Source organism: Sceloporus occidentalis, unplaced genomic scaffold, assembly GCF_023333645.1.
Source record: "Sceloporus occidentalis isolate IW3139 unplaced genomic scaffold, rSceOcc1.0.p SCAF_479, whole genome shotgun sequence".
Classification (NCBI taxonomy): Eukaryota; Metazoa; Chordata; class Lepidosauria; order Squamata; family Phrynosomatidae; genus Sceloporus; species Sceloporus occidentalis.
In genome coordinates this window covers 102,974-120,135 of record NW_028317459.1, presented here as the reverse complement: position 1 = coordinate 120,135, position 17,162 = coordinate 102,974, and the positions used below count along the sequence as shown (strand labels likewise).

Genomic DNA, 17,162 nt, shown 5'->3' with positions numbered 1-17,162 from the left:
GTTCACCCAGACTACACAGAAATGTTTGTAACAACTAATCATGCAGAGCTAATGCATCCATATTAATTAATCCACTAACAAAGATTTGTTAGTCATGGCAAATAAGTCACGGCTGATTTCTTTCCTTGACTAGTACTTCCTGATTATTTACTATCACTACAGTTTAATAACAGGCTCTACTGACATATTAGCAGAATTTCATTAGAAATTGCTGACCCTTGAAGAAGTCTTAAAAGAAATTATTTGTTCCACAATTAGGAATATTTACACACACACAAACTTATTTTAGTAATAAATAACTGTAGATTAATTGAAAGACACCATGTACTGGAAGTATATAATCATTAGGCATGAGTGCTGTTGAGAAATTTGCCACAACCTTTTCATGCCCCCAAAATGTATATAAATACATCCATACCATATATATATATATATAAAGTGATTTATACATTTATCTGATTTGTAACTGTATGCACACATATACATTTATATAAATTATTTATACAAAACTCAATAGAGCTTTAGACAGAGTTTCTTTTTCCACTGATAGGAAAGGAGTTTGCCCCTAGCTGGAGAAGTTGTTTGAACCTTTCACTCCTAATTTATGGATTTCCAACTTTCCATTTTAAACCAATTGGCAAAAGAAAAACCTGGTTTATTTCAGGCTTGTCTTTAGATTTAGGACCAGGTTTTGGTGCCTTCTGACATTCTTTCCATTAAAAGTCATGTCTTGCTTTTGTGGTAAATCTTAGAAAGGCAGTGTGTGGAAGAAGAAACTTTGCTGATATAAAGTAAGAAAACTTTTTCTTCATCTGCAAATCATATGGATGGTTTCAAGGAAATACTATGTCATCATCATCACAAAGGAAAGATAAACTCAAAAGTAGTTTCACTGTATTTTCAGTACAATTTTTTTTTTGGGGGGGGGGAATGAAAAGAACTAGTTTGACTGCAATGGAGAGGGAGAACCTTTGGCCAGCCAGAGGTTTTTGTTTCCCACCCACCTTGGCTAGCCAGGCATAATAAGTGATTATGGGTTGTTAAAAACTTAAGAGAGACCCAGTATGATGTCGTAGTATGAGTGCTGCACTAAGGGAGGCCAGGTTCAAATCCCCACTCAGGCATAGAAGCCCACAGGGTGACTTTGGACAAGTTACATTTTCTCTCAGCTATAGAGAAAGGCAATGGGAAACCCACTGAGAATAAATCTTGCCAAGATAGGGTAGGGTTGACATAATTTGGAGTCTAGTTTGAAGGCACATAACTACAATGAAGTTAAAAACTTTGGAGAGCCAAATGTTCCTTCTATAAGGTTTCCTGTACAAGTGTATTTATGTCTTTGTATAAAGATCACATTCTTAAGCTCTTATTTTGTGCCATTTAAGTGATGTACATAACAACCCAAAGTGCCAGAGCACATCCAAAAAGGGACAGAAAGTTCCATCAGTTCATTCATCCAGTCACCAAATACTCCCAAGCCCATTGTGTAACACATGCAAGCACTGTAAATTGTGCATTGACTGAGCAGTACGCCAAGAGAAAGAATAATGTGGAGGAAGAATATCCTTCTTTGTGCAAAGGAGATCCTCTGTAGACATGGTCTCAAGTTATTCTATCCACTGGGACAAGTACTTTAAAAGTATCATATAGTCAATTGCCTATAATAAATCAGGACTGTACAAATTGGCAACACAAGGCATAAACTTCTTTTTATACAATATTGCCAAAATCCAACCATATCTCTCCGCCTCTACTGCCAAGATTCTCGTCCATGCCCTAGTGGTCTCACGACTTGATTACTGTAATGTCCTCCTGGCTGGGCTTCCTCTTTCTCACCTCTGTCCTTTAATCTCTGTCCAGCACTCAGCTGCACGCATTATCACATCCGCCCACCGCTCTGACCACATCTCTCCTTTGTTGACATCCCTTCACTGGCTCCCCCTCCCTTTTCATATTCAGTACAAGCTCCTGCTGTCGATGTTTAAAGCCCTCCATGGGCTGGCCCTCCCTTTATTTATCAGACCTCCTTTCTCCTCACCTTCCCACTAGGGCCCTCTGTTCTGGCAGTCAAAGTCTGCTGTCCCAGCCCAGGATTTCCTCTGCCCCCATCCCAGATTCGCCCCTTTTCACTTGCTGCCCCTCACTCCTGGAAACTTCTTCCCTCGCGAGCAAGGGCCATCACTTCTTTAACCAGCTTCAAAACGGAGTTGAAGACCATCCTGTTCAGAGAAGCGTTCCCAGGCATTGCGTGATTGTCACTTGCTATCTGATGTTCTTTTTGTTGCCTGTTTTATTGAACCATTTCCTGTATTGCTATGTGTTTTATTTGGATTATCCTATCATTTCTTAGATTGTATGCCATAGGCAGATCTACTCTTTTATATTTTTTGTTTTTATGTACAGCACTGTGCAAATCTACAGCGCTATATAAATAAATAAATAATAATAATAATAATGATCATCATCATCATCATCACCATCATCTTCCCTTTAAAATGTAAATATAGAAATCTTTCCACTGTGGCCATGTGAAAAAATAGGGCAATACAGTGGGCCCACCACATCAGTGTGCAAGCAATCCACAGATTGGAGCGCCCACAGCTCAACACACCCTGTATTATTCAACATGCACATGGATGTGCTGATATGGATATACACATTGTTGCTGCTGAAAGAATAATGTGAAATGTGACTGTCCACATTCTTCCCCATCTATACCCCCTAAAAAAACCTAACCTTCAAAACTGATGCCCTGCAGATGGGAAGGGTGCACTGTATATAAGTGACTAGCCAAGATGACAGAAATCAATGCATGCAGGAGGAGGGGGGGTTTCCTATAGAACTGACATGAATGAATGAATGAATGAATGAATGAATGAATAATAATAATAATGATCTATCCTTGATAGGGTCTAATTCTTGAGACTAGGACCTGTTTGATTTCCCATCCATATGGCCTTGTTATTTACACATTGTCTGATGAGATGAGAGCCTGTCACCCAGAGCAGTAGCACCCACTTCGATGTATAAACTCACAGCTAGAATTAAAGAATAATAGAGTTAGAAGAGACTACAAGGGACATCCAGTCCAGCCCCCTGCCATGCAGAGTTGGCCTTTAGATCCAATGGATTCCAGAAGCTGTGCCACTACTAAATCGTGTCTTGCACTATTTCTGGATTCTCTCACACTACACTGTTGTAGCACTGATTCCATTTTCTCTGTCATCTGCAGATGCAGCAGGGTATTTGGAACTGCCTGCCAGAGAGCTTTAGGAAGCTTCCGGGGGCTTTTTCACACTACACAGTTATAGCTCTATGATTCCACTTTTAACAGCCATGCTTGCTAGGGTTGTTTGATCCTGTCCTCAGGGGTATTAGGTACTCCTCCTAATTTGGTATCATCTGCAGATTTGATAAGTATGCCCCCAATTCTGTCATCCAAGTCATTGTCTGTAACAGTTGTGTAGAAGATGGAATTTCAGCAGGTGTTGCTTCTCATGCAACCAATACCTGCTGAACTTCTCTTTTCTACCCAACTGTTATAGGAGCCCTGCCTCTTGTTTCACCTGATGGCTTCATCTTATAGAAATCTGCAATTTGTAGTTTGGTGAGGCAATAGAGCTCACTGTCTGGGAATTCTACATACACGTCCCTAAATTTCAAATCCCCAGATTCCTTAGGAAGTTTCATGGCATTTAAAGTAGGATATGGGGTAGGAAATTACACTCGCAGTAAGTTAGGCTTTCAGATGCATGTATCTTTCTATGGTTGTTGTGGAGGAAGGAATTCGCTACCTTCCTTTGTGCAATGACCTTCATCCCAAGACTCACCTTCCTCCTGGATACCTCATCCACAGCTATTTAATGGCTGGAGGAAAGTGGGAGGCACTGAAGATATTTCAAGCTATGTCCCTATAGCAAGAAGGAGAACAAGCAAGGCATCCTCTGGGACCTACCAATGATTCTCTGGAGGTCCTCAAAGATGACACTGTGCATCTGACTATAAGGAGATAGCTGGATCATTCTCAGATGGCTCCTGCTCTCTATTGGCCTCCAAATGGCCATGGATGGGGCCTTCTGCAGGAGGAAAATGAGTCCTGCTAGAGGGCAGAGGGGTGGAACTTTATTCTGTGTCTCCTAATGCACAATCTTGGCCATGTCGTTGCATGAAAGAAGGCATGGGAATTGCTTTCCTCAAACTAGTATCTGTTTTATTTTGTTTTTAAATTGTCAAGAGCTCTAGGCATATTGACAACGGATTGGAAGGACCATGAAAAGTGCTTATATACACAGATCTTTTTTTTAACGCTAAGACTTAAAAGTAAGAGAAACTTTACACTTGGGTAGTTTTCAAGGCAGCAATAGTGTTAGATTCAAAATATATATCAAGGCAGAGAGGCATCTCTGTAAAAAGATGAGGCGTATTATTATTTAAAAATGTCAGAAAAACACCAGGACACTCTGGTTAAAAATCCTACGAGGGAAAATTGGACAATCTAAAGTCTACCTATCAGAAACCAGAGTTTGGAAAAATCCTCAGACTTCCAGACTCATAGTGTACTGCCTATTTTATTTGACACCCGCATCCCTTTCCCTCTTAATAGACTGAAAGAGGTCAGCAGCCTTTCATGACTTACCTACAGCCACACAATAGGATGAGTGCTACCCCTAGGAGACCGCCACATTCTCTAACCATTGGAAGGCACTGCTTCCCCATAGGTATCATCCGTAGAGTTTGCAGAGTTTTCTCTGGCAATACTTGGGCTTCTTCTAACCCAGAAAGAGGCAAGGCTGCTGATTAAAAACCTTAGGGTATTAATTTTTTTCCCCTTCTTCTTCTTAATACATATGCTAGCTCACTCCCATCTGTGTTGTTAATTAGCTCCTGGCTGTAGGTTAAATGTAGGGCATGTTGTCACGAGCCTTAAGGTGGGGTGGCCAGACCTCCTGCTATTGCCATATGGCTTATTTTTAACTCTTCCCTTCCCATCCTAGCTTCTGATTTATAGGCACGCAAACAACAAAATAACAAAGTAAAGAACAAGGGGGTGGGCGGGGGTGGAGGGAGTATGTTTGTTCATGTGCAATGCTAAGTGGAAACATACTCTTTGTGAAAGCAGATTCCCCCCCCTCCATCCCATAGTATTGATTTAAGACCACAGCTTCCCTCCCTCTCTCCTTGCCTCTCCCCTATTTACATCACACAGAGTAAAATCATTATTAAAGGCAGGAAATAAGTATCTGCACAGGGAGAAACTACAGCACAAATAGGTGTTTCCAGGGATCCTGAAGCATGCTTTTATGACAGCTGCATTGGCAGCTTGACAAGAGCTTCAGGGTCACCCTCAATTAGCTTGTAATGGAGAACTAGGCTATCCTCATAGGTGATACAGACCCAGAAGTGAGAGCTGAATGTATAGTGTTAAAAGAAAGAACCCCAAAGGGTTTTTTTTTCCATGCATGGGGCACTTGAAGCATATATTGGCTTTGGTGGCCCCAGAGTACTCAAGCTTATGATAACGCAAAGACAGGCTTGTGGTATTCCACGTCCTGCAATTCTGGGCACCCTAACCAGCCTACTATGCAAATGATCTGCTAACGATGCCAATCATATGGTAGCTACTACAGGAATACCCCCTCCTTTTCCCACACACATATTTCTCATTCTAAATCAGCTCTTTCAAAGGTTGCTTTATAGGAAGGAAACAGATGGCTAGGGTTTCTTAAATATTTTTGCATGTAACATGGCTGAACCCTCAGAGGCTAAATAAAACCTTAGGCCATTATATACTGTAAGAAATCATAGGTTTCAATCCTAGGTGTCCCTACCAAGAAATCAGTCCCAATAAATTCAGTGACATTTAATTCAAGGTAGATATGTGACCTTGGGCAAATCACACTCTCTCAGCCTCACGGGAAGGCAATGGCAAACCTCTGAACAAATCTTGCCAAGAAAACCCATGATAGGTTTGCCTTAGGGTCGCCATAAGTCAGAAATTACTTGAAAGCACACAACAATAATTACAAAAGATATGCCTAAGATTGCACTGGCTGTATATATGCCTGTGCACTCCTGAGAGTAAGCCCCATTGAAGTGAAAAAATCAGACTAAGACTTGGAAGAGTAGCTATGAAGGAACTAGCAAGAGCCCTAAGTGAAAAGATACATCATTGAATGTCAAAGTCAGGATTGTCCATGCCAATGTATTTATAACTTCTACATATGGTTGTATAAGCTGGACAGTGAAGAAAGGTGATGGGGTGGGGGAACTCATTTGAAATTGGTGATGGAGGAAAGTTCTATGGATACACTGAACTGCCAAAAAGGCAAATGAATAAGTCCTAGAGCAAATCAACTCTCTCTAGAAGCCAAGATGACTAAACTGAGAATGTCATGCTATCATTAGAAAAGACAACTCACTAAAAAAACAACAAAAAAAAAAAAAAACAAAAAAACAAAAAAAAACCCCAAAGATGCTTGGCAAGGACCCCATTACAGACACAGTAAAAAAAAGCAAGAACCCTGAGTTAGAAAGACTCAAGAAGGGCTGTTGATGATAAAATGACTTGGGGGCCTCTCATTCATAGGGATGCCATAGGTCAAAGCTGACTTGACAGCAGTTAACTAAAGGATGACTAAAGAACATTCAACTGAGCTACACTTTAAAAGGGACATGTATATAAAAAGGGGGGAAATCATCAAAGAGGAATTCAAACAAATAGTTAGCATGTGTAAGGGGAAAGTAAAAAAAAAAAAAAGATAAAGCACAGAATGAGCTCAGGTTTGCTAGAGAGGTTTAGAAGAATAAAAGGGCTTTTGTGGGGAGTATGTCCATAGCAAAAGGAAGAAGGAAATGGTAGTGTAATTTTGTGGAGAAGATGGCGAAGTGCTAACAGGGGACAGAGAAAAGGTAAAACTACTCAATACCTACTTTGCCTCAGTTTTCTCACAAAAGGAAAAGGGTGTTCAACTAGATGATGCAGTTGGGGAAATACAGCACAGAATAAGTAAAGAAGTAGTACAGGAATACCTGGTTAATCTAACCGAATTCCTGTCTGTAGGTTCAGATGGACTATATCCAAGGACAGAAGTAGTCTCAGAGCCACTGGGAATAATCTTTGAGAATTCCTGGAGAACAGGAGACATCCTAGTGGACTGGGGAAAGGCAAATTCTATCTCCATCTTCAAAAAGGGGAAAAAAGAGGACCTAAACAATACCGCCCCTTTAGTCTGACATCAATACCAGGAAAGATTCTAGAGCAGCTCATTAAACAGTCTTTAAACATTTAGAAAGGAATGCCATAATTGCAAAAACTTGACATGGGTTTCTCAAAAACATGCCATGTCAGACTAATCTTATCTCATTTTTTTGATAAAATTACCAGCTTGGCAGAAGGAAGGAATGCTGTGGGTGTAGTATATCTTGATTTCAGTAAGGCCTTCAATAAGATCCCCCCAAGATACTCTTGCAAACAAACTAGTAAAATGTGGGCTAGACAATGCAAGTCTTAGGTGGATTTGTAAGTGGCTGACTGGCTAAAGGGTGCTCAGCCATAGCTCCTCTTCATCCTGGACAGAAGTAACCACTGGGGTGCCACAGAGTTCTATCCAGGCCCAGTGCTATTCAACATCTTTATCAGTGACTTGGATAAAGGAATAGAGGACATGCTTATCAAATTTGCAGATGACACCAAATTAGGAGGAGTAGATAATACCCCATAGGACAGGATCAAAATTCAAAATGAGCTCAATAGAGTAGAAAACTAGGCCAAAATTAACAAAATAAATTTCAACACAGAGACATGTAAAGTACAGTGCGCCTGCTCCATACGCGGGCGCGCCATATGCGGCTTTCGGTTTACGGATAAGCTGTGCTACAATTTACTAAATGGTGCACATGCCCATGGCACGAGCACACTGCACTGCCACAAATACAAGCCCCATTCTATTGAATGGGGCTTCAGCTTATGTGGTATTTGCCTTACATGGGGTGGCTGGGTCCAGAACGGATCCCCACGTAAGGCAAGGCTCCACTGTATTAATCCTCTTAGAGTGGAAAAAATGAAATGCACAAATATAGAATGGGGGCACCTGGCTTTTCACTGTTGTACTTGTGAAAAGGGTCTAGGAGTCTTAGTGGACTACAAGTTGAACATGAATCAACAGTGTGATACAATAGCTAAATCAAGGGAAGTAACAGTACCACTCTATTCTGCTTTGGCCACGTCTTACCTAGAATACCATGTACAATTCTGGGCACCACAATTCAAAAAAGATGTTGACAAGCTGGAACATGTTCTATGAGGAGCGACTTATGGAGCTGGGTATGTTTAGCCTGGAGAAGAGAAGGTTAAGGGGTCACATGATAACCACATTTAAACATTTGAAGGGATGTCATATTCAGGATAGGAACATGCTTATTTTCTGCTGCTCCAGAAACTAGGACACGGAGCAATGGATGAAAATTACAGGAAAAGAGATTCTACCTCAACATTAGGAGGAACTTCCTGACAGTAAGAGCTGTTTGACAGCAGGACACATACCCTCAGAGAGTGGTGGAGTCTCCTTCTTTGCAGGTTTTCAAACAGAAGCTGGATAGCCATCTGTTGGGGATGCTTTGATTGTGTATGCCTGCATGACAGGAAGTTGAACTGGATGGCCCTTGAGGTCTCTTCCAGCTCTATGATTCTATGATTCTAAGCTCATTGATCACAGTTGACCTTGCTTTTTAGCAGATATGTACAAGCTGCCATTCTGTTGGTGACAAACACATAGGGTTACTTGGGATTACATGTACAAATTTCTTCTTGTGGGTGGTGCACAAGAAATTATTCACCACCACCACCCAGCAGCTGTCAGGCCATGGTGGGTAGCTGTTGTGGCCATTCACTGGCTGAAGGAAAGAAGGCAAGATGTGACTCAGACAGCCTGTCTTGTCTGCAATTCTAGCAAAGGGGAATAAACGCACTGTCACTCTCCCAGTTGGAGAGGGATCTCATTTTTCTTGCTCTCATAGCCCAAATGGGCAGCTTCTTGGTTACTTGAATTGCCCCCCTCTCTGCCAGCAAATAGTGAAAATGAATGGGACAAGAGGTGTGGAGATGCATGTGTGGAACATTATGCTCCACATACATGGCGCAAAATCTTGGCCATAGGATTTCCATGTTAATCTAACCTTAATAAAGCATTCATTGCCAACAATGCAGTAACCTACACAAGCAGTTTCCCCTTTGTTTATGCATGGAAATCCTTGTGAAAGTGTGTTGTGTGCCTTCAAACCAGTTCTAACTTATGATGACCCTAATGTGAATCTATGATGGGGTTTTCTTGGCAAGATGTGTTCAGAGGAGGTTTGCCATTCCTTTCCCCTGAGGATCAGATCATGTAACTTGCCCAAGGTCACCCAGGGGGTTTCATGGTGAAGATGGGAATTGAACCCTGTTCTCCAGAGTTGTAGTCCACCATTCAAACCAGTACATCACACCATCTCATGGAAATTCTTACTGTATTCCTTTTTGCAAACAGTGCATTCCTTTCTTTTCCTACCCCACCTTCTTTTTTTTCTTTGGAGATTTTTAGGGGGCATTTCTGCCTCTGTGACTGATCCTCTTAAAAGCATTTGTAAATCCAATCGTGATAACATTTGTAAGCAGTTAATAAGGGATAAAAATTGTTTGGGCTGGCATTCCCTGGTGAGAATTAAGCAAGTTGTTGTTTCAGTTCAGAATATATTATGTGCAAACATTTGAGCTAGTGAAGTGCAGCCAGATGAAACAAATGCATACAAAGATACCTAGCTGTCTGTGATGCCATTTGTACAGTGCACAAGATGAATGCCCACCATCTCCTTAAACTATATACTAGCTCTCTTTCAACAGCCCTCTTATTTGTACAAATGTTTCATAAAGCATTTGAAAATTTCAGGCAGTGTATATATGGCAGCCAGATTGGTTTCTGAAGCTTGTTTTTTGCTGATCTTATCTTTTCAACTTTCTTCCATCTGCATTGGCTCCTAGTTCATTTCTTCTGGCTTTGAAATGTAAATCTTCATTCACTCTTACAAGCAGGAACAAATAATTGAAACTATTCCCCTCCCCAACAAAAAGAGACCTTGAAAATGGCAGTTTTCAAGGATTATTGAAAGGTCAGGATGTGCTCTGCACAAAAAACAACTTTGTTTAGTGCAGAACATTTGATTCTCTGTGCAGGAAACTTGGTTTTTATACAGAAAGCATAATTTTCTGCTCAGGAGGCACATTGCCTGCACATTGAGGAGCTTATCGCATGGATATTTAAATCAGTTTACCTTAATCTGGTTTAACCCTTAATTAGGGTGGCATTCTGATATTATCGCAAGGCTTTTGGCTCCACTTTTGCCAGGCCCATCCCTGGCCCATCAGGAGGGCTCCAGCAACCACTTTTTCAAGCCAGAAAGAGCCGCGATGAGTAGCTCTGGAAGTGGGGATGGACCTGGGATGTACTCAGGTAGCAAAACTGGAGAAAAAAACCTTGCAATAATATTAGGATGCCGTCCAAATTAAGGGTTAAACTGGATTGAGGTAAACTGATTTAAATATCCCTGCGATAAGCTCCACAGACATACAAATCCCATTTTATGCAGAAAAAAGTAGACATTCTCAACATAAAACCTCATGTACTCGACTTTAGGCTAATTTAGCACATAATAAGTCCCAAACAGCAAAGAATCTCACTGTGTCTAAATTTTCTTGGTGGGCAGTTCTGACAATAGAAACTCTTGTAAAAATGTATTTTGTGGAATAAGGTTTTTGTGGATAATGACAAAAATAACCTCAATCAAAGCAATTTAAATATGATATGAAGCTTCCAAAAAAAAAAAAAAAGCAGATCAATACAATATGTTTGACATGCAAAATAGCTGTGTAAACTATCTACACTGTAGAAATAATACAGTTTGATCCCACTTTAAGTGCTGTGACTCCATCCTATGGAATTCCAGGATTTGTTATTTTAAAAAGGTCTTTAGCCTTTTAGTGCTGGTGCCTCACAAAACTACAAGTCCAAGGAGCCTCTATGATTGAGCCAGAGCAGTTAAAATGGTGTGAACCTGCATTATTTCTACAGTATAGATGCACCCTCAGTAACAATGGCTAGGAAATAAATGTATCTTGCATAATAATTTGAGCTGTTAATAAAGTCTAATGAGTTATGATTTCTCTGTATACCTACAGAGAAATTGTCCATTTGAAATTATTCAAATATGTTATTTTCCAAAGCTAAGACAATTGAGAGGCATCAAATGCCTGTATGATTTCAGCAGGTGTGCCAAAATTGAGAATGGATTTTCACATACAGCTGTAGATGTACCAAAGATTAATCCCTCAGTACACAATGTGTGTGTGTGTGTGTGTGTGTGTGTGTGTGTATCGACATGTACAGTGTTCCAGTAAGTTTGTATAAGTATTGGTGATGGGGTGAAGGGGAAAAGTCAGAAAGTGACCATGAAGGAAATAAAGCCATGTTGAAGAAAACAGTTTGATTAGACACAGAAAATGTTCTAAGTTCTTACTCATTTCAAGTTAAACATGTACTAAACACCCGGAGCCATATTCCAAAACATGTTGACATGCTCTACTGATATAACAGCCAGAACACCAAAATAGGATACAAAGAACAAGTGTGACACACATAATTGGGAAACAGTGCTTGGTCCATATGATTAATTTCTTTGTGTAGCTCATGTGCTGCCACTGCCTGTTTTTGTAAGAATTTTATATAAGGCTGGTTTAATTGTTAGTTCATCAGGGAAGCTTGGGCTTCTAAGGCAGAGTCTACCCAGCTCTGTGTCATTAAATAAATTGCTGAATTCAGTCTACCATAAGACTCCATTAATAAAACTTAAAGATACTGAAAAACATGCCTTTCCAGGGTTGCAGAATTCTATAATATCATTTCTTTGGATGCCTAAACTGCATTTCTAAATCTGCATCTGAGGAAGTAGACTTTAGTCTACCAATGCTCATGCTGCCAACATTTTTCCCCAGTAAGTCTCAAAGGTACTACAAGATCTCTCCACATACTGATTCTGCAGACTAACACAGCTATATCTTGAATTCTTTGTATTTCTAAATGTTCAACCGCAGTGGTAGAAAATTGTGAAGCAAAATGTCTCATTTCTCCCCTCCCCTCCCCTCCCCTCCCCTCCCCTCCCCTCCCCTCCCCATCTGGAGGGTTGCATGATTCTCACCCCATTACTCTAAATAGGTTAGGTAGGAACAGCAGATTTAAAGAGAATCACTTCCTCTTTCATAACACTGCTACTATGTTGTGTGGTGGTGGTGGTGGTGGTGGTGTGCTGTCAAGTCATTTTCTAGTTATGGCAACCCTAAGGTAACCCTATCGTGGGGTTTTCTTGGAAAGATTCATTCAGAGATTCACAATTACCTTTCCCTGAAACTGAAAGCATGTGACTTGCCCAAGATTACCCACTGGGTTTCATGGCTGATCTGGAATCAAACTTATCTGCAGAGTTGAGGTTCAACATTCAAATAACTACACCAGACTGGCTCTCTGCCTGCTACCATATATCCTCCCAATTTCAAAAGCCTAGTTGGTTGTGGAGGGGGGGGGGAGGCTAGTCCTGTTCCATTGCTGCTCCTCAATTATAGGATGTCTCACTAAAGAAGAATATGGTTGACCTCTTCAATTTAAGCTTCAGGTGGCTAGCATTCTGTATGCCCATCTTATACCAACCAACAACCAGATTCCTCCCCCCACACCCACTTTTTAACTACTGCAGCCTCCCGCACACTGCCATTTATTGGTCAATGGAAGGGGGAGAGTGGCAGTGGCACAAAAAATGTCCAACTATACTCCTTACATCATTCAAGAAGGATGTTGACAAACCGGAGTGTCCACAGGAGGGGGGCCAAAATTGTGAAAGGTCTGGAAACCATGTCCTATGAGGAGGGAGTTGGGTATGTTTAGCTTGTGGAAGAGAAGGTTAACGGGTGACATGATAGCCATGTTTAAAGATTTGAAAAGATGTCATATTGAAGATGGAGGAAGCTTGTTTTCTGCTGCTACAGAAACTATGGCATGGAGCACTGCACTGAAGCTAAAGGAAAACAGATTCCACCTAAACATTAGGAAGAATGTCCTGATGGTAACAGTGAACATGCTGCCTCAGAGAGTAGCAGCACCTCATTTTTATAGGTTTTAAAATAGGCTGGATAGCCATCTATTGGGAGTCCTTTGATTGTACATTCCTGCATGGCAGCAGGTTGGACCTGGATAGTCTTTGAATTTTTCTTCCATAGAATCTCTTCCAATTCTGTATTTCTCTTGGTATGTTTCAGAGGATGCCTGTTGCTGTGCATCTAGCTATAGAAACACAGCTTGTTGCTTCTCTGTGGAAAGTAAATGGCTGTGCTGAGGGGTTGCGGCATCTGCTACAGCCGCTAAAGGATGGTTTTGAGTGGGCAAGAGGGAGATGTGTCATAGTTCTACCTGTGCATAATTGTACATATATCTTTCAATGCACAATCCTGGCCATTTAAAAAAAATCCTTCTGCTCTAAAACTTGTTTTAACCTTCCCCTTTCATTTTATTATTTGAATGTGTTCCAGGAATTTTGTTTACTACTATAAATTATAAATAAAAATGAAATGGATAATATCCAGATGAATACACAAGCATAAAAAGTGCATGTTTTCCTCTACTCTTTTCTACACCTTTCTACGAAACCATGCTTGTGGGATCTTCTGGTTTTGACTACTGTGCTCCTTGACTAATGGGAGGGGTAACTGTTGCTCCAACTCAGAAAAATGTCTTTTGCTCTGGTTCTGTCAGCTCAACTGGGATGCTAAGGAGAAAGGAGAGGGGCAGAGAGGCACCTCTGTGGGATCATTATACTGAAGTATTGGACTGTGAACCCATTCACACTACACAATTGTAGTGCTATGTTTCCACCTTAACTACCATGGTTCCATCCTATGGAATCTTGGGATTTGCAGTCCAGGGAGGGACATTCTTAGCCAGAATACTCTTAGAATTCCACAGGATAGAACCACTGTGGTTAAAGTGGAATAATTTCACTTTAACTATGTAGTGTGAGTGGTCCTTGTGACTTGGGAGATCCAGGTTCATGTCCTTGTTGCTGTTTGCCATCAACTGACCCTATGAATGAGAGGCCTCTAAGAGCCCTGCTCTGCTCAAGTCTTGCAGACTCAGGGCTGTGGATTCCTTGACAGAGTCAATCCACTCTTTTCCTACTGCCTTCCACTTTGCCCAGCATCATCATCTTTTCCCAATGAGTCATGTTAACTCATGATATCTCCAAAATATGACAGCCTCAGTTTGCTTTTAGTGAGAGTTTAGCCTTGATTTGCTCTGTCTAAGACATGTTTGCCTTTTTGTCTTTTAAGCATTCCATTCCACTCATTTCCATTCCACTCTTCCTGCCAGCTTTCTTCACTGTCCAGCTTTCACAAGCACTTACTGAGGCAGAAAACTCTCTGGATGAATTTGGGCCATTTATTTTTGTTCAGTATGACCTACCTCACATGGTTGTAGTGAGGATAAAGTGTGTGTGTGTGTGGGGGGGGAGGGATGGAAGCCTTGAGCTTGCTGGAGGAAAGCTGGGATATAAATACAGCATACAAATGAGCATGGAAAGGAAGTAGGAGAGCACTGCTAGCAATCATCGGACATACTTATTGAGGCCGACATGAGCCTACATCAGTGAAGCATCTGTAGCCTTCCTTGGTTTGGAATGGCTTCAAAGAGATTATGTCTCTGAATATGAAAGGGTTCCAGTTTTGTTTGCTTGTTTTGTTTCTTTGCCCACATTTTTGCTTTTGCTTTTATACTGAATTCCAGCTTCCTCAGAAGTCTGTGTTAAAATGCTGTAAAAATTCTGCATAGCCACATTGCGTGTTGTCAACTCTCTGCTCTACAATGAAGATGAGTGTGGAGACTGTCTTCTAATGCATGCCAAGAACCACTGGCTTAATACTTTACGATCCCCAGAGCCTTAATATGAACACTCATACTATAACTATAACTGCCCAACTCCCTTGGGTTGAATTTCATTCAGTCCCCTCTTCCTTGCTTCTATGGACACTATTGGCTTGGCACCTCTAGCCATGTGCTCATTAATGACTCTGGATATCCTTTGAAAAAGTAGTTGTAAAAAGTTTCAACCAACCAAAGGGCCACCATTTGAATCTCACATGGTGTGAATCAGTGGTGTCACTAGGGTTGGTAACTCATGGTCTCACCTCCCCCACTGACCTCCTCCCATACCATACCATATAGAATTCTTAGTAATGTGCTTTGTTCTAATGTTATTTGTAAATTCTAATTCCCATATAACACTGAATGTAATGGCAACCATTGTAACATAAACAACCAGCAAAATTAAAATTATACCTTTAAATTACAATATCATAAACATAGCCTAAATGTATTTACATTGACAAAGTTTCGTGTGATTAAAGTGAAAATTTGGTAATATTTTTAAAAGAAAATTTCCAAAGAGTAAAAAAGTTAAAAACAACATCTTTTTCCCCACCTACCCACTGCGCCTTGCTTTCCCTTCCACTGAGTTCCAGGATTTTAAAGAGACGTGGGTGAATGCTATAGTCCATTTCTGCCAAAGGCAGACATTTGGGGAACAGTGGTACTATCCCCCCCCTTACGTTATCACTCAGTACAGTCGGCATCCCCCCGACACCCAATGATACCCCTAGTGTGAATTATATGGAATGAAAAAAACACTGGCATCACCCACACTGCAGAAATAATCCAGCTTCACACCATTTTAACTGCAATGGCTCAATGCTATAGAATTCTGGGAATTGTAGTTTGTTGTGGTACCAGACCACAGCCAAATAATTATCCCCCAAATAAGTCCAGAAACTAGGGTAGTTCTTTTAAAGTTTGGGCTAAAACCAAGAATGCACTTTCTGGTTTGCTGACATGGAAGCTAACACCTGCCGTTGCATAAAGGGGTTGGAGAGAGAGAGACAGGGTCTGAGGTGGAAAAACCACCAAATCCAAAGCCTTACTGGCATTTACCCGTTACCTCTGCCTTTGCTTCTTTTCTTTTTTAAAACTGTCCCTGCTTCCAATTCCATTGTCACTGTTTAATTGCTCCTGTGAGAAGTAAAAAAAGTATTTTTCCCTTCCTCCAGGAATGTAACAGGGAATGGGACAGATCTTGACAATCCAAAGCCTCCTCTGGTATACCTTGGGCATGCTTCCTTTTGTTAAAAAACCAGGGCAAAAGCTAAGAGATGCTTTGAGACCCTTGCAATATGGGCCTCCTTCTTTGCCCTTGGACCTCTTTCTCTTTGCAGCACTCCTATCCTACATTACTGCAATGACCTTCTTCTAGGGACCATAAAATTGTAGTTATAGACCAGGACAGGGGTTGAAATCAAATCAGGGACGTAGCCAAGGGGAGGGGGGTTCTTAGGGTCTGGACCCCCTCCTTCCATTAGAAAAATGAATGGTGTGTGCTGCTGCGCTGCTGCACCCAAGCCCTGTTATAATGGTGGCACTTAGTCTGGACCCCCCCTTCCTAAAATCCTAGCTACGTCCCTGATCAAATGATCAAATAGGTGAAAATCATCACAGAAAGCTGCCGCATTGTTACAAAATACATGACAGGAAGCATAAACACTAATAAGCAACAGGATAAACAAAACTAAAAGTACGATGAACGACTATAGGGCCCAAACAGACAGGCCAAAATAAAGCTGCTTCAGGTCACTATGAAAGTGTGTTGTTTAAATGACACATACATCTTAAGAAGCCAGAAGCTGCACCAAAGCTGTGCTCCAGTCCTTAGGACTGGTGTGTGGCTTTGGTGCAGCTTCCAGCCTCTTAGGACGCATGAAGCATTTAAATAGCATATCTCCAAAGTGACCCAAAGCAGCTTTATTTTGGCCTGTCTATTCAGGCCCATAGTTTGTAAAATAGAAAGCAAGAGACAGCATTTTGTTGTGAAAGAAAAGCTGCATTAAACAGGAAGATCACTGGGAGAGAAAGAGAAAGAGCTTTTTACAGTGTGGTAAACTACCATTGGTAATTTTTAAAAATGATGCTAAGAGACTCCTATGTGGAAATAAGGAAAACTGTGCACTGAAACATGCCCAAATCACTTGTACCAGAAAAGAA

The 17,162-nt window shown here is 41.0% G+C and overlaps 1 protein-coding gene across 8 annotated transcripts in view; it reads right to left on the bottom strand.

The window, feature by feature from the left end:
- The window catches only part of LOC149271643 (neurotrophic factor BDNF precursor form), a 111,524-nt gene that overhangs the window by 23,321 nt on the left and 71,041 nt on the right, over nt 1-17,162 (bottom strand). Inside the window, exon 1 of one of the 8 annotated variants that reach the window (XM_089507249.1) lies at nt 8,543-8,559. The exons of the other annotated variants lie outside the window; for them this stretch is intronic. The gene's annotated coding sequence lies outside the window, so the exon portion shown is untranslated. Of the gene's footprint in view, nt 1-8,542; nt 8,560-17,162 lie in introns of those variants that run through there. 8 annotated transcript variants of the gene reach the window in all.